Genomic DNA, 18,579 nt, shown 5'->3' on the forward strand with positions numbered 1-18,579 from the left:
GGCGACCTTTTTGTGAGTCAGTAGCTGTATGTTCTCGAGTCATCTAATTCTCTTAGTTGATTTTCTAAATCCGATTGTGCATAGTACTCGTCTGCGTTTTGTCTGCTTCATCTTATACAACTTTCCAACCATAGTGTTGCAACAACTTCTACCCTATCACCCACCCCCCCCCCACATTAGGCCAAACCCCAACCTGCCCATCTACTTGTTACTTTCAGAATCCTCCCGCTAACTACCCCAATTAATACAATCCCCAACATTACTATAAGTGGAACACACATGAAGGCGGATGTTGCTTCTCCTTAACAACAATTCTGTTATACCGGCTACCTATACTTATTTCCAATGGACCATCCCCACGCCCGGGGCATGTCGTATCTAGTGCGCGAAACGCGTGTGGTTAATCTCTACCCCAGATGACCTCAAGACTTGTTGTTATGGTTGGTAACCATGTGTCATTGATCTATGCCTATAATTAACACATCTTTTGCAAAGTTAGTGTTCTGATCAAAACTCTACAGGAGGAATTTTACAACCAAAACCTGCACATTGATTATTCATCCGCCGGTTCAGCTGCCGGAGCGCTCCTTTTATCTGCTAGCTTACAGTTCACAAATTGTTCCAGTTTTTTATGATCAGTAAAAAATATTGTGCTTCCGTCCACATCTACTCTCAGTTTGGCTGGGTATAACATTCTGTAATCTAATTGCAGTGCTCTTAGTTGTTTCTTCCCCAGCAGAAATTGCTTCCTCGCTTCCTGCACCTGCAATGTGAAGTCTGGGTACAATGAGAGGGTCATACCCTCGTATCACAATGTTTTCAACTCTCGTGCCCGCCTCAGCGCCGCATCCCGGTCTCTATAGTTCAACAGCCTCGCTATCACCCGGCGAGGTGGAGCCCCAGACGGAGGCCGGGCCGACAGTGATCTACGTGCTCGTTCCACCACGAAGAACGCCGAGAAGGTGTCTCGACCCAGCAGTTGTATCAGCAGGCTTTCAACAAAGTTCTCTGTGTTTGCGATCAAAGTAGACTCCGCTATTCCCACAATGTGAAGGTTGTTCCTTCGAGAGCGGGACTCCAAATCGTCCATCTTATGCCTAGGAGTACCCAGCTCCGTGTTAACTTTTAGTTGTCCGGTGGCCAGTGCAGTTTGTCCATCCTCCACTGCTGATACCCGCCTCTCCGCCTAGTCCAATCGCTCTGTCTGCTTATCTAGTCACTCCGACATTCTGTCCACGTAATATGACAGTCGATTTTACTGTCTTTTTGGGTTAGACTTTGTTGCATAGCTGTCAGAATGTGTTGTAAGTCTTGATCTTCAAGAGTAGGGACTTCTGGGGTCCTCTCCGGCCCAGCCTCTGTGCCCTTCCCTGTCTGGCTCATCGTTTTACGTCGCTCGAAGTGTAGTTTAGGCTGAGCTTTGTCGTGTTTCCCCATGGTGACAAGAACTAGTTTCCCCTCCGCGCGGCCAGCCCCCCGTCTCCAGTGAATTTACTTGCTGAGTTATATGATATTAGAGGCACAGTGACCTCTTCTCTGTCGAGGGCCTCTCCACATGGTTAGTACCACCGATCAGAGGGCCAGGACCGGGTATGTTCAATCGAGGCACGCCTCGCATCAACTGGTGTCTTCCTGCTGGTCCCCAAAGTCGCTATGACCCACCTGGGGTCCGGTAATATTCAGCGCGTTGAAATCTGCATTCACAGGGGCCCTCCTACGTTAATTTTGAGTTTGCGTTCTAAGTTGCGCTGGCCAGCTCTGCAGCATCACCATTGGTCTCCTTTCATCCATGCCCATGCCGGGCAGCCCAACCTGGCTCTGTTTACCGAGAGAGCAGTGGGTTTCTGCGCTACTATCTGCCTTGTTGGTGTGCCTCACCTCTGGGCCTCCTCACTGCTCCTCAGCTCCCACTGCAAAGCTGATCTCGCCGTGGAGCGCCGATGTGCGCGACCAGTACCACTCGGGGACCATCACCGCCCCACTGTGATGTCCAGGGACGCTCCCGGTCGCACCACTCCTCCGGTTTCGGGCGCAGCCGGGCTCACCCCAAATCTCCGCAGGGTCTCTCCCGCGGCATGCCTGCAAGCGGGCGCCAGCGCCGTCACGTTTTCACCAGGCCCAGGTCGTCCGGCCCCGATGTGTGTGGCCCACAGGATTTTGTCAGGATCGTTGGGTAGCCGGCGGAGCTCCGCTACTGTGCGGCCATCATGCAGCTCGGCAAGCTCCGCCCCCCAAGGCTTGGTGTTCTCATTAACAGAATTGTATAACACTTTGAGTTTTAAGAAGTGTGGAAACAAGCAAGTATCTGAGGCAAATAAGCTTTTGGTTTCCACTGTCAGTGCCGCTATGTAGTATGCTGCGTAAAAGGTCAGATTCCTGAAAGCTGAAGGAGATAGATCTTCAACCATTGTTCTAGATGGGGAGCCCTCCATACCCGCAAATTACCACCTGAAAGAATTGCTCAATGAAGAAGTGAACCATTATGCCTAGATTTTACTGAAGGAACTTCAAATGTAGACTGCTGGTGATTCTCCGTCTCTGGTACGGTTCCATCCATTTTGCATAACTACTGACGATAGCATGGAACGTTCTCTATGATTCATTACATTACGCAAACTAGGAACATGCGATTACAATACTGCATGCACTATACTGTGCAGTGTTTGACTGATAGTACATCGTATTTTACAGAGGAGCTAATTGCGGGATAAACAAATCTTTCGTTGGTGACAATTCAATGGTCTGTCGGGACTCATGGGTCCACATTATTCAGGGCATGAGTAATTATGTTTCTCTGTGGTTAGTATTGTTTCATGAACACAAACAGTATTGAATTCTAACTCCTCTGCCTTACATACAGTGTATATACTACTGAACATGGCAGCTACTTATTTAAGGTGTTTGATCCTTCATTACTGGGTACTCATCCAGTACCACTGAGCCAATATGGAGATGACACAGTGGTCATTGGGCTTGCTGGTGTAAATCTCTATTGAGATAGAACATTTTATAAACTTCTATTCTTGACAACAATCTGGAGATTTTTCATACAAGGACAATGATCATTGTGTCTGGTGTGAGGGAGAGTGGGAAAAGCGTTTGGTATTCGGGGGAAACTAAAACTGAAAAAGGGTCAGCCTAGAAGTATCTTGGCATTTGACTGAAAGAAATGGGGAGTAACATATGCCGTTCTTCAAAATCGCATACAAGCTGTCATAATTTTGCTATCAGGGGGTTTCTTTTATAACTTAGTAAGTCCAGCATTACAGCCAACAATAAAGATAATAATAGTAAAGCTTTCACTGACCCTATCTTATCAGCATGAAGCCCTTCCAGTGCTTTTTGTCTCCAGCATAAACACATACAAGAGTAGACTTTTGTATGTTTTTTACGGGTATTATATCATATTTTGTGTATCACTGTATTATTCGTAACTATAAATCAAGCAAAACATTTCAGATTTCTATCATTTGAGTTTCTTGCCTTCTGTTGAACTCTCAGGGAAGCAAAGGATTTTGTGGAAGCTGAAAAGGAAAATTTAAGAAGCTTGTGGGTCTAAAAATTCTGGACCCATGTAATTTACTTTGCCACAGCAGTACGATTTTAGTATCAAAAGACCGATAATGACTAGTACACTAAGCATGAGCATTTTTGCTCAATTCCAGCAGCGTTTTCACCTCGAAATCGCCATTTTCGTCCTGCACTCGTGGCTCCCATTTTATACACGGCAGCCATTTTTAAAAGTTGCCCTCACATAGGCTTATAATACAGTCAGATTTGACTCCAAGGACACGTACACCTAGATTGACTTTTCTCTGACCTGGGCAAGCTGGAACCATTGCCTCAGGCCAAACCTGTTTGGTCAGTCCCTCTTCCCAGTGGCCGAATCAGATAGCATCAAGGCACACCAGGCCATAAAACCCTTATTATCGCTCACACACCCTGCCTAATCTTGCTCACACCTGCACCTGCTCTTTTCTTCCTCTTACTTTACGAGGGGGAGGTGCCTGTTTTTATTGGGGGTCCACACTTATCTGATGTAAAATACTAGGCCTTGCCGGGTAATTTATTATGGGTTGGATGACATGAAATATGAGGTTTCATCATGACACTGTTTTTTCCTTTGTAGTGAAAACATGTGAATGATCAACCAAAATGTCAAGAATGTTTGCCTGAAGCTTAAAAAACTGTATATAAGGAAACCTGACTTTGCATTGAAACACAGTCTCCTGAGAACATACAAACCGTGCTGTTGTACTTCTAGGACGCTTGTTACTTGGTTGCAGCCAATAAATTCGATCTTTGACTTCACCTAGAAGACTCTGAGTTTCTGTGGTCTGAATCAGGAAAGTACCCGAGGTCTTTTGGTGTACCCTGGCACCACTGGGTTACCGGATCAGTACTGGTTCTGAAAAACCCAGTACCTCAGTTGGCGCCCAACGTGGGGCAATGCCAGCGGTACCGGTCCAAGTCTGAGGTCCGTGAGGAGCTTCGTGTGAAAATTCTGGAGGAAGGCCGCCACTTCATCGACCCCTGTATGTCGACGTGGTCCGAAAGTCTTTGCTGCGAGGTTCCCCGCTTCCCGACGGCTACGAAGGACTGCTGCCCTGGCTATCGCCCTGATTTGGACCCTTGATGTTTGGTAGAGCGAAACGATAAGACGAGTCTTCTGGTGACGTCATCGATATTTTCAGTTAAGTATAAGTGGAGCGTCTCCAAGTCCTTAGTTGGACACTTGGTTTGGTCCTTAGTTGGACATTTGGTTTGGTATCCCTTCGGGATCACTTTGATTTGGAACTTGCAAGTACCAAAGCCAAAGGACTCGTGTATTCACGAGACTATCGTAAACGATAATCCTTTGAAGTTTGAAGCTAGACTAGTGAGCGAAGATGCCTGGTCTTAGCAGACTTGGAAATTTGTTTTGTCTTGGTTGTAAAAGGGACTCCCAGTTGGAGGACTCATGTCCGGTTCCTCCGATTGGAACTCCAACCTATGAACTATATGTGAAGCACGGAGTAGGCCCCATCACATATAATGAAGTATGGATCCGTTACACCAGAAAAGATGGTGTTTTAAAATGGCCCCAAAATGGTAGCTTTGACACAGAAATCTTAGATAACCTCGAAGTTAGACTTTTTAAGAAGAAAGCCCGGCCGGCAATGTTTGATTCTTTCCGCTTATGGTGTAAGGAAGCCAAGCAAAAGGAAATTAAATTAGCTAAGAAAAATAAGAGAGAAAAAGGTATTTCGATTATGCAAGCTGCTATACAGTTTAAAGATAACGAAGTAGAACAGTTGAATGAGCAGTTGCATAGGCGACATAAAATGACAGTAGATAAATGCTATCCAGTTTTGCCGCCTCTTCAGCAAGATGCAGCAAAAGACTCTGAAAAAGATCCCCTAATGTCGCATTTGCTATGTTCGCCACCACCCTATGCGCCGAATGCCACGGCACCTCTGCAACCTCTAGTTGCACAACCAGTGGTTGCATTGCCTCCTGCTCCTCCACAGCACCCACCAGCTATTCTTCAGTTCATTCCTATTCCTCCGGTGCAGCCTCCTCAAGGGCCACCGGCTTTGACATCTGCTCTGCCTTTACTTCCTACAACTTTGACTACTATAGCGACTACCACTCCTGGTATTGCTTCTGACACTGCTTCTGTCTCTGCCTTGTCTCATTCTGTTTTTCCTCCTGTTCATTTGTCAACCTCTCCCTCTGTCCGTCAGAGAATGACAAACACTGTGACTAGTCTTTTATCCCCTCTCTTTGGGTCATTAGCTACGACCCCAGTTTCAGAGCGTAAACAATTGCGTAGCCAATTGCCTGATGGTAGGGAGAAAGAGACACTGAATTATTTGGTGCATAAATGGGTTACTGAACCAGCAAGATATGAACTAGAGTCTGTTATGGATGTCTTCCATCAGTGGGAAGAACCGAAACAGAGATACGTTTTTGAGAAAATGTGTACTTTTCTTTCTGAGGATTTAGAGGAAAATGGTTTGGAGCCCAATCCGCCTAAGTTGTGTCGTGTACGGTTCGATTTTGCGACAGGTTTGATTGTGGGTTCAGATGTCGAGAAAGCAGTTGCAATGTTATTGTCGTTTAGGACTGAAGGTGTTTCCAGGTTATTGTTTAAATATGATTCTTCTGCTAAAAAGAAAGGGAAACAGTACCCCATGAGAGAAGTTCCCCCACAATGGAGGGAAGGGGACCCAAATGCTAACCCACCTGTCCTGCCTCATTTCCAGCGTGTATGGGTACACGTTCCATGGAAGCGAGCTGAAGTTTTAGCCCTTAAGCAGACATTGCCTGGTCCCCGTAAGAATCCTACAGGGTATTACAAGGAATTGTCACAGACTGCGGGGTCTTGCATTATGAATTTAGCTGACATAGACATGTTGTTTGGGAATGTTGTTCCACAGCCTTTATGGGGAAAGATTCGCCATACAGACCATGCTCAAGAGTTAGGTGACACATGGGCTAATATTGCTGCTGCAGATGCCCGACAAATTGGTGGTGCTAAACCTGAGCCTTTAGTGACAGAGCTTCCTGGTAGGATTATTGATTACATGAAAACTATAATACCTCCGATGCGTGTAAACTGGGATAAATTGTCTGCACGTAAGCAAAAGAAAGAAGAAACGGTATCAGATTTCTTCACCAGGTTTGAAGAAACGTTTGTGGACCACAGTGGTCAAGATATGAGCACGGAAGGTGGTCAACGTTTGTTCGTCGATAAATTTGTGCATAATCTGCTTCCTGAGTTGTGTAAAAAGTTAAAAGATTCAGAAAGTTCTTGGGCAGTTTCCTCTTCAGCGCAGATATTGGCTACTGCACAGTACTACGAAAATAGTGATAAAGATGAGAGAGATAGAGTAGAGAAGAAAACGAAAGAATTGAAAACGAAGGTTCTGTTACAACAAGCGTACCCGCCACGTGGTGGTCAAAATAGTGGTGCACAGAGTAACTATCAGAACAACTATCAGAATAACTATCAGCCCCAACCGTTTCAGAGAAACTCGCAAAGAACCGAGTATGCTCAACCATGTATCCCAGTAGGTCCCAATCAGTGTTCATATTGCAAGGAAGAGGGTAATTTCAAGTATAATTGCCCTGCTTTGCTACAGCACGCAAATGGTACTTCTGGTTTAAGAGGTCGAGGTGTTCCACAAGCACCTAGAGGAAGAGGACGTGGATATGTTCCCCAGAGCGCGCGCCCATTCCCCCCTCAAAACTCAATGAACAGATTTGATCAACAGGTTAATGCATCTGGTAGGACGGCTCAGTACTATACTGATGATTACTATACAGAGGATGAGCATTTGGACAGTAATGATTGCTAGGACAGCCATAGACAAAGAGAGGGAGTTGTTTCAGTTCCAGTAGATCAGAGTGGGCCTTATGTTAAGGTGATTGCATCAGGTGTGTCAGAACCTTTTCTGTTGGATACTGGTGCTACCAAGAGTTCTATTATGCACTCAAAACTCCCTGGCGCACCTTTGTCTGGCGAAACAAATGTATCAGTAGGGTTTTCCGGCGCCCCAGTTAGAAATCCGATTTCTAACCCTATATCTCTTTCTGTTGGACCTTGTAAATTTGAAACACCCCTTATTTTGACGACAGGTTGTGGCAAGAACTTGTTAGAATTAGATCTGTTAAAGAGATTGTATGAGACATTGTATTGCTCTCCTTCTGGAGTGCAACTCACATTGGGTAAGAAAGTGGTTTCACCAATGTATTTGTCAAAGGACAGATTTCCACCAGAATTTTCGTCTCTTCCTAATACTCTTTGGGCTACTGGACCTAATGATGTAGGTCTTTTGGAAATTCAGCCATATGTGATAACATTAAAAGCCAATGTTAAAATGCCACGTATTCCCCAATACAAGATCTCTAGTGAAGGGGAAAAAGCGTTGTTAGCAATTATTTGTGATCTGATTGAGAAGGATGTAATTGAAGAGACAAGAGGCAACGTTTGCAATAGTCCTGTTTTGCCTGTCTTGAAGCATACTGACCCTACTCAGCCACCTGTTTATAGGTTTGTAATTGATCTTAGAGAGGTGAACAAAATAGTTGTGCCACAGTTTCCAGTCGTCCCCGATATCACTGCATTGTTGACAATGATTCCAGCTTCAGCCACTTGGTTTTCAGTGATAGACCTGAAAAATGCTTTCTTCAGCATCCCTATTGCAGAAGAGAGCAGGGACATTTTTGGCTTCAATTTGGGAGGACGAAGCTTCAGATTTAAGAGAGCTCCTCAAGGCTATTGTGAAAGTCCATCTATCTATAGTCAGGCTTTGAAAGCACAGCTTGACACTCTTATGTTACCTGATGGCGCCACTCTCATTCAATATGTCGATGATTTGCTAGTTGCTGCAGATACTAAGGAGATCTGCAAAGAAGCAACATTGTCATTATTGCGTCATTTGTCTGATTTACACCACAAAGTGTCCCTTTCAAAGTTACAGTATTGTCAAAAAGAAGTGACCTATTTAGGTCATCTCTTTTCGAAGGAGGGAAGGCAACTGACCCCAGAGAGAATCAGGGCTGTTGCAGCAATGAGTGTGCCAAGAACACAGAGAGAAGTGCGTGCTTTCTTGGGTATTACATCATATTGCAGACAATGGATACCTAATTTTTCGTTAATAGCCAAACCCTTGGTGGCATTAACTTGTAAAGATACACCAAATCCCGTCCCATGGTCTGAAGATTGTCAGAAAAGTTTTGTCGAATTACGTGATGCATTATGTTCAGCTCCTGTGTTGGGTACCCCCAACTACAGCAAGCCTTTTACATTGTATGTCCATGAGAAAGAAGGTTGTGCGTTAGCATTTTTGACACAACAGTTTGGAGACAGGGAGCGTCCATGTGCCTATTTCTCTTCAACCTTAGACCCAGTAGCTAAGGCACTACCGAGCTGCTTAAGAGCGGCAGCGGCAGCTGCTGTTTCTATCCGACAGTCTGCTGGTTTAGTGATGAATAACACATTAATCGTAATGGTTCCACATGCAGTGGACACGTTGTTAAACAGAACCAAGACACAGCATTTAACTAGTGCTCGATTGTCAGGTTACGAGTTGACATTGTTAGCGAGCCATGTACATATAAAAAGATGCACTACACTTAACCCAGCTACGTTATTGCCAATTGTGACGGAGTTAGATACTTCTGAACAACATGATTGTCTCCATAGAACAGAAGAAGAAACGAAAGGGAGAATAGACCTTCTGGACACTCCCCTTGCAAAGAGTGATGGTACTTTGTGGGTGGATGGTTCATGCTTTAAGCTCACGAATGGTGACACGACTGCAGCGTATGCTGTGACAACTTTGTGTACGATTGTTGAAGCTGCACGTATCCCACACAATTCAGCCCAAGCAGCTGAGCTAATAGCCCTAACAAGAGCATGTACAGTATCAAAAGGAATGAAAGTGACTATCTATACCGATAGCCAATATGCGTTTGGTGTGGCCCATAGTTTTGGGCGTTTGTGGAAGGAACGTGGGTTCCTGACCTTGCATGGAACTAAAATACAGCATGGTCAGTTGGTAAATGAGCTCCTTGATTCACTTACTTTACCGTTGCAAGTTGTGATTGTGAAGAGTAGCGCACATAAAAAGGTGACTGATGATGTTGGTCGTGGGAATGCATTTGCTGACGAGGTCGCAAAAGAGACGGCAAGGAATGTGATGAGCCGAATGTATGTCACGGGCCCTGCAAGATGGATTGGTGATGTTGGAATGTGTGAAGACCCGATAGAAAGCGTGAAATCGATTCAAGCTGAAGCCACAGAGAGAGAATTGAGTGTGTGGAGAGAAAGTACAGTAAATTGGATGCGAATGGTTGTTGGGTCGAGTTGTCAGAACATCAGAGATGGTTGCTACCCGATGCGTATGTGCTTGCAGTAGTTACAATGGCTCATGGAATGGCTCACATCAGTGTGAAAGGGATTTGTAAGTTGTTGGCCCCAGTATGGCAAAATGCAGGAATTCCCAAGTGCGCAGAAAATGTGGTTAGAAATTGCATGGTATGCCTGAAACACAACCCTGGTAGAGGAACCCCAACTCCAGCTGGTCATTTTGCACCTCCTACGTATCCGTTTGAGGTTTTGCAGCTAGATTTCATCCACATGGAGAGGTGCAACAACTTAAAATACGTACTCGTTGTTGTTTGTGCCTTTTCAAGATGGGTGGAAGCCTATCCCCTAAAAGACAATACTGCGCTATCCACAGCCAAAGCCCTTGTGAAAGAGTTCTTCCCTAGATTCGGAATGCCGAGAATGATCTGGAGTGACAATGGAAGTGAATTTGTGGGTCAAGTGATGAAGAAAGTATGCGAAGGGCTAGGCATAAACCAAAAGTTTCACGCGGCAAATCACCCCCAATCAGCTGGATTAGTGGAGTGCTATAATGGCACTCTAAAGCTAAAATTGGCCAAGATACAAGCGAGCTCTGGTCTTAAATGGCCTGACGCTCTACCCTTAGCACTCCTATCAACCAGAATGACTGTGCATTCACTAGTGAAACTTAGCCCTTATGAAATAGTCTTTGGCCGCCCGGCCAATATATGGGGAGTGCCCAGGCCCAAGAAGTTTAGCGAGATAGAGCATCCTGTTTTGCTAAACTATCTGTATGAATTGACGGCTAAATTGCGTGTTTTACATCAACAGGTCCACGACACCCTGCCTCCGGACTCTGAATCTCCAGGTCATCCCATTGAGCCTGGATCCTGGGTTTTAATAAAGAACTTTCAGCGAACCAAAAACGAGCAGCCCAGGTGGACCGGACCGCACCTCGTTCTTCTCTCCACAAGATCAGCTGTTCGAGTAGAAGGGAAGAAACACTGGATCCATGGGACCCATTGCAAAAGGGTACCCCTACCTCTGCCATATGACCGGTGGGTCCAGGAAGGTGTCGCCGACTCAGAGACTGAAACCGTGCCACGTTTTCTGCCTTTCAGCGATGCACGCATAAAAGGAACACTCACTGAGAAAAAAAGTGATGACATTTTACAATCAGCAGTATCACCGTCAGTTCGATTGGACACTACAGAACCTGAACTCCTTTTTCAGGACCACACGATACCTGGGACTAACCGTTATAATCTACGACCAAGAATAAAGGACAAATAAAACAGTTTACTTTTCTTCCCTTTAGCAAAGTTCTCCAATATGGAAAATTATTTTTGAATGACTTTTTGTTTTTTGTGTTTTTTCGAACCTCCATCCGGGTTCAGCTGTAGGATCGTGGCTGAAAAGACTTAGGGGGGTAGCCTGTGGACACAAGGTCTACAGGTCTGGTTTGTTCTAGGGCGGGCTGGAACATTCAGAACACTCCTAAGTGAAGTAAACCAACCGCCACGAACGGCAACGGTTAGAGGATGGAATCTTTCCAAAATGGAGAACATGTTGAAAGACTGAGTTGCAAGAAGAGAATATGTGAAACGATAACCAGGAAACGGTTTTGATGCTGTGCATTTTTATGTTATTTAGTATACTTATGTTTTTTATAGGATATGTTTTATTCTGTTTTAACGTGATATTGGCACCCACTACCTCGTCTACACCTCCTCCTTCCACTGTTTCCCCACATTCTTTTCAACTCCTCCCTAAACACGAATCTGCTAGGAGACTAGAGTTCATTAATAACTCCTTCATCCAGCTTTTGCACCAACACCAACTAGTGATAAATACAACTAACTGTTGGGTGTGTGGCCTTATGCCTCACACAGCAGATAAAGGTATCCCTTATCTGATCCTGCCTTTCAGCCACAATGGTTCCGTGTGGGCATTCTGAACGATATTCATCTATGCACACTACCCCCTACGTTTTGCAGAAGACAACCCTAAGAAAAATGCTTTAGTTAAAGGTATCATAGACATGATGAAGGACAATATCTTCTACGAGACTATCCCCAGAGATGAGACGATAGCATATATAGGATGGAACATGACCGGATATGAAGCCACAATGAGTGAGAAACAGCAAGCTAAGATATCTTCCCTGATTTGGGTTGTACCCCATCAGGGTCACCTGTGTCTGCAAGGTACTGGCAAGAATCCCAGAGCTCAGCTAGGGGAAAGCGTCTGCACTGAGACATGTCTTCGCATCTCAGACCTCCCCTCCGCTCTTGGCAGCTAAGGGTACCTATTTCATCTGCCATGATAGAGCCTTTACATGGTTGCCCCCTGACTTTTCGGGCACATGCTTCGTTTCGTTCCTGTTGCCCCCTACCTACACAGCAGCGGCAGATTACCACAAGACAAGGATAGTTAGAGGCGTCTTCAGTGAAGAAGACACTGCAGGACAAGAATTTGGGGACTTCGTAAAGGGTTTTCTGCCGTTCTGGGGACAAATAGGTAACAGCAGGAGCATAAGGCAATTGATAAGAGTGGTTGAATCCACCGTGGCTGAAACCGCTGGTGCCCTTGGTAACTTGACTGCTGAGCTCCAGTCGGATCGTCTTATGACCCTTCAGAACAGGGTCGCATTAGATGTCATACTTGCAGACCCGGGTGGAGTATGTACATTGATCCAATCGAGTTGCTGTGTTTTTGTCCCAGATAACGCTCCAACAGTAAACCAGGCCATCTCCAAACTGCATAGAATTTCCGAATCTATTCATTTAGATAGAGGAGATTGGTCATTAATGGGATGGTTCTGGGAACTGATATCAGCATGGGGATGGAAGATACTGATGGTCATTGGGATGATCTTGGCCATTCTTTTCCTGTTCTGTCTATGCGTGCAGTGTGCTCCTGCGATATGTGGCCTCTGTGTTACATCATGCATAAGGAAGCCTGCACCAAGAGATGAGCTAAATACTAGGATGATGTTACAGCAACATCTCAACGACTTTAGAAACATAGACCTGGACTCAGATTAGCATGAGAATAGGTTTATTGCCTATGTAAGGGCAAAAGGAGGGTTTGTGGTTCTAAAAATTCTGGACCCATGTAATTTACTTTGCCACAGCAGTACGATTTTAATATCAAAAGACCGATAATGACTAGTACACTAAGCATGAGCATTTTCGCTCAATTCCAGCAGCGTTTTCACCTCGAAATCGCCATTTTCGTCCTGCACTCGTGGCTCCCATTTTATACACGGCAGCCATTTTTAAAAGTTGCCCTCACATAGGCTTATAATACAGTCAGATTTGATTCCAAGGACACGTACACCTTGATTGACTTTTCTCTGACCTGGGCAAGCTGGAACCATTGCCTCAGGCCAAACCTGTTTGGTCAGTCCCTCTCCCAGTGGCCGAATCAGATAGCATCAAGGCACACCAGGCCATAAAACCCTTATTATCGCTCACACACCCTGCCTAATCTTGCTCACACCTGCACCTGCTCTTTTCTTCTTCTTACTTTACGAGGGGGAGGTGCCCGTTTTTATTGGGGGTCCACACTTATCTGATGTAAAATACTAGGCCTTGCCGGGTAATTTATTATGGGTTGGATGATATGAAATATGAGGTTTCATCATGACACTGTTTTTTCCTTTGTAGTGAAAACATTTGAATGACCAACCAAAATGTCAAGAGTGTTTGCCTGAAGCTTAAAAAACTGTATATAAGGAAACCTGACTTTGCATTGAAACACAGTCTCCTGAGAACATACAAACCGTGCTGTTGTACTTCTAGGACGCTTGTTACTTAGTTGCAGCCAATAAATTCGATCTTTGACTTCACCTAGAAGACTCTGAGTTTCTGTGGTCTGAATCAGGAAAGTACCCGAGGTCTTTGGGTGTACCCTGGCACCACTGGGTTACCGGATCAGTACCGGTTCTGAAAAACCCAGTACCTCAAGCTTGGAAACAAGTAATTATCTCAGCAGATAAGCTAAAATGTGTAGCTTATGTGAATAAAGGGTAGAAGCAAATACAGGAAATTTCAATGCAATTACAGAATTAGAGAATGTTTTACCAGTGAGGGGAGGTTAGCAAACATTATAACAAGCAATAGAGAAAAAGGTGGAAAATATGGCTTTGCAAATGCCATTCTTAAAAAATAACAAGAGCTTTTAGGTATAAATCATGTATAGCATTTTGGATTTCTAGAATTAGAGATTCTTGCCTTCAGTTGCGTCCTCCAGACAGCAGAGTGTTTTGTGGAAAAAGGAAAGGCAAATATTACTATACTAACTCCAGTCTTGGAATATTTTGGGCAAAGATGAAAAAGTTATTGTGCATTGCCTCGAATCGCTGCCCAGCAGTGCTACACAAGCGCAAGGCTCAATGCAAGAAACTAGAAATCCTGTTTGGAGCAGTACTCGTCTCCGTCATGAGGTTAAAAGCACTGTCTTCACTCCTCACTCTTTCAACTTCTCTTCTCCTAGAAGAATGCTACTAAAAAGCATTCTCAAACTTCCCAATCTGAATGTCGGATCCCACTGACTCCACAAACCTTCCATGCTCACAGATGTGGCTTACATCTTGAAAAGTAGCAGGTAGCAAAGTAGTACATGCAAGCAGAAGGTCTTCTTCCCTGGCACACACCTAAAGTGAGCTAATGCTTTTTGTTTAAATGGTAATGGAAAATTGCAAAGTATGCAAATGCGCTGATCTGTGAAGATCACACCTTGTATCTTTGATGTTCAGAGCGCAGCTGATCAAACTCTTGGCCTGATCTGGTGTTACATGCAGGCTGCTACATAAATACCCTTGCTCCCTCTTTCTTGGTGTCCACTTCTAAGTCTTTTGCAACAACAGTCTTACTTTAGGTCTTGGCAAGTTAATACCCACTAATTCAGAAAGGGTATTTGTAGCACATGCTCAAGAATAGAAGATTCTTGGACGTTTCCTTGAAAAGGATTTGGTTAGCCATCTTCCTTGATGAGGAAGATGAATCGCTGGTGGCCTCCAGGTGGAGAGCAACCAGCGGTCCCCATTGGAGCTGGAACTGTGGTGTTTGAGGTGAAGGCTCTCAGTGCCTTGATTGAAACAATGGCAACAATAAAATCTCATCTTTCTGGATCAAAGTAGGCTGTTTCAATATTTTAATACTGTGCTCAAAAATAGTGCACACATGACAGGAATTTGGATTAATCAGAAATTAGTAGTTAAAGCCAACTTTGCTAAGTTTTGTTTCAAATCCAGAGATGCCAATGTGAATGTCGTTGAAGTTTAATATAGAGACATATTAATGGACATCATGGTGTGATAAATTAGAATCCTTTTGCCAGGTATTTAGATCAAGTATCATAACAGATGATCCATGTTAGACCTGGCATCCTCAGGGTGGTCTTACCCCAGACTTGTTGCCTTTTACTTCCTGTTTTGTTATGTATCTTTTTGTTGGCCTTAGGACTTCAAGCATTTTACCACTGCTAACTATTGCTAAAGAGCCTGTGTTTCTCCCCTAAATGTGGTAACATTGGTGTATCCATAACTGGCATATCATATTTAATTTATCTGCATGCCACTTGTAAGGTGGCATAGCATATATTCAGGGCCTGTAAATTAAATGTTACTAGTGGGCCTGCAGCAGTGGTTCTGCCACCCACTTATGTAGCCCTATAAACATCTCTCAGTCCTGCGACTGCAGGGCCTGCATATGCAATTTTGCTGCCTCCTCTCTGTGGGACATGGCATTTTAAACCTCTTGCCTAGCCTTAAAGGCTTACATATAAGTCACCCCACAGAGTCCCTTCGGTAGCACCACACTCTTCACAGCAACAACCAAAGTCTTAATAGGTACGGATTTTAAGAGAGCTCACTGTTTACAATGACCGTAGGCCCCGTGTCCTACACTGCAACTCTATCCACCACACTCCTGAAAAGTGCACCAGTGCTTACGATTTCTGCAGCTCCCCTGTCTTGGCAGACATCTTCCCCCCACTGTGCTCAGGGTTCTTGGAGCCACCGGCTCACTTCCTGCTTCCCCGTGGCCTTAACAGCATTTCTTCCCGCTGTGCAGGAGGAAGAGACTTGATGGACCGCACAACACACAGCCCCTCTATAGAGAAGAGTGCGATCAGTGTATTACCGTAATTTAATTGATTTAAACACATTCACATCGCAGAATTCCCCACATCCTTTTAAACCATGTACCTTGCTAAAAGCACTGTTTCGATAACTTTGAAAAAATCTAATGCTGTACTAAATTGGATTTTTTTTTTTTGGTCTTGATTTACACAGATAAATAACCTATATCTTCATAAACCGGTGTGGAGTCTTTTTGTGGAGTTTTCATAGTGATGGCTGCACGTGTGTTGCACATATACTTTACAATTTGCCTGCTAAGTTAAGCCTGCCTGCTCTGTGCCAAGCTAACAGAGGGTGAGCACAGGTTAATTTAGGTTGTGTATCTGACTTACCCTGACTACGATTGTCGTCCTTTGTTGGACAGGGTGTATACCTCTGCCAACTAGAAACCCGATTTCTAACAATCTGCTTCTTTCTCAATGCTAAGTTTTGTTTCAAAGCCATCGATGACAGCTTGAATAATGTTAAAGGTTTAATATAGCGACATATTAATGGACAACATAATGTGATAAAATAGAATCCTTTGGCCAGGTATTTAGATCAAGTGTTATAGAAGAGGATCTGTCTCTTTCTCAACGAGACATGTAAATGAACTACATTTGATTTAAAACTCTAGTTATTGTGCAGCTACTGTAACCATTTTGATTCTGTAGCTTCATCAAATGAAAAGATGGGACCATAAGCTACCTGATTCTAATCTTTCTCCATCAGTAAGGCTAAAATTCTTGAAGATCAGATTTCTGCAGATTAGATGTTGTTGAATGTGGGCATCTTGGAAATCACACTGTGTGACCTTAGAAGAGAGTTGTTTGTGCGGCCATCATAAAACGTTGGCACATTACATTATTTGCTCTTGTCCAGCACTAATAAGAGAATGCTTGTTTTAATAGAAATCTACTGGTGTTCGCAATTTGTGGCCCAAGGATTTCTACATGATGTGACAGTTTTAGAATGAGCTGATAGCAATTATAATGCATTGATCATAGAATTAACTGATATCCCTTACCTAACTAACAGTAATTTCTCTAGTATACTGGATCTCCCTATATTTTCTTCAAATTATGATAGAAGGATAGAATGGCTTTTTGTACAATCTGACACAGAGTCTCTGGCTGATATTTACAGGGACTTTAGGTTTGAGAACTCAGAGCAAGGTAACTTGACTACTACGGACAAATTTGCCAACTTACTCATGTCCATTAGGGAACATATTTGTAGAGATTGTCAAACTGTTCCAACTAGGATGCGCCATGGAATAATGAGAACTGTAAGATAGCAAAGTCAGATTTAATTATAACAGTACTGCCATAGTAGAGGGTAGGGTGGCTTAAAGTAGGATACAGTTGCATGCCAGGACATGCTGGGAGGAAGGTAACTTGTGTAAATTACCTAGAGCGCCCAAACTGAAAGAAAGCCAGCTATTTCGGCATCTGTTTTACAAAGGGGTATCAAATATTGTCTTCCCCCAGACTTTTTGCTTTCAAACAACCTCAGATCTAGTAACAGCATCTTTTTTAAATTATACTCACTGGGTAAAGGGGAAATGAGACTTGATACAGGCAGCAAAGAACAGTATGAGCCTCAGGACCAAGATGGAGGGAAAATAGTAACCTTTATCCTGGCTGAACCATAGCTGCCACTGATAGCATGATAAGTGGAAAAGCTCCAGGACTCAATAGAATTCCTGGAGATCCCTGTTGTTTAGAGTCGACCATTTGGGGTTATTTACCTAATACAGTCTCAAATGCTGTAGCATGTGGTGCAGAAATACCAGGTACATGGAAGGGTGCTGAAATAATTTCAATTTATAGATAAAGGAAACAAAGGGGACCCTATAAAATATAGATCTATTAGTTTGATAGATACCGTGCAAAACGATTTTAGCAAGCAGATTTTGATACACATACAATCTTGGATTGAGGATAACAAGGTATTATCCAATTTGCGGGCCAGCTCTAGGGCATATAACAGCACTTTAGGTCAGGTGTTCTGCCTTTAGTAGTGATCATTTGGAAGGTTGTTGTGATCGGTAAGTGACATTTTTATGTTGTGTGGACCTTAAGTCTGCTTTTGATTTAATTCCACGGGACAAATTGTGGGTTGCATTGAGGGATAATAATGCCCTCAGGTCTGCTGCAAATTATAATTTGTTTGCATCAAGGTAATTTTGCACAATTAGGGTGGTGTAAGGGTGGTGTGCTAACTAGGAAACTGATTTCTCTAGAGGAGTATGCTAAGGTTGCATTCCTTCTCCAACCCTCTTTACTGTATACATGAATGGGCTAACTGATTCACTTTATGACTGATAGATGTAATTTTCCCTTTGTTCCAACCTGCATTGGTGTCATCAGCAGGAAGGGCACAAGGGCATCTCGCTATGTTTGTTCTGTGAAAATCCCTCAAGTTAATGTTGTTTTTAAATGGTCTTCGCCTCAGTTCTTGGTTTCTTTGATGTTGTTAGCTGAAGAACAAGACATTTTGTTGATAAACCTTTATAACAACATTTTTAACCATGAAGCATGTAAAGGAATTAATGATTCAGATGAATCCTTAGATGTCTTTTTTCTTCATTTGACAGAGAAATTAAACCTGA

The 18,579-nt window shown here is 43.8% G+C and overlaps 1 protein-coding gene across 3 annotated transcripts in view; it reads right to left on the reverse strand.

Moving 5' to 3' along the window:
- The window catches only part of FKRP (fukutin related protein), a 52,839-nt gene that overhangs the window by 11,613 nt on the left and 22,647 nt on the right, over positions 1 to 18,579 (reverse strand). Inside the window, exon 1 of one of the 3 annotated variants that reach the window (XM_069207664.1) lies at positions 18,320 to 18,437. The exons of the other annotated variants lie outside the window; for them this stretch is intronic. The gene's annotated coding sequence lies outside the window, so the exon portion shown is untranslated. Of the gene's footprint in view, positions 1 to 18,319; positions 18,438 to 18,579 lie in introns of those variants that run through there. 3 annotated transcript variants of the gene reach the window in all.

This window comes from Pleurodeles waltl, chromosome 9 (assembly GCF_031143425.1).
Source record: "Pleurodeles waltl isolate 20211129_DDA chromosome 9, aPleWal1.hap1.20221129, whole genome shotgun sequence".
Lineage (NCBI taxonomy): Eukaryota > Metazoa > Chordata > Amphibia > Caudata > Salamandridae > Pleurodeles > Pleurodeles waltl.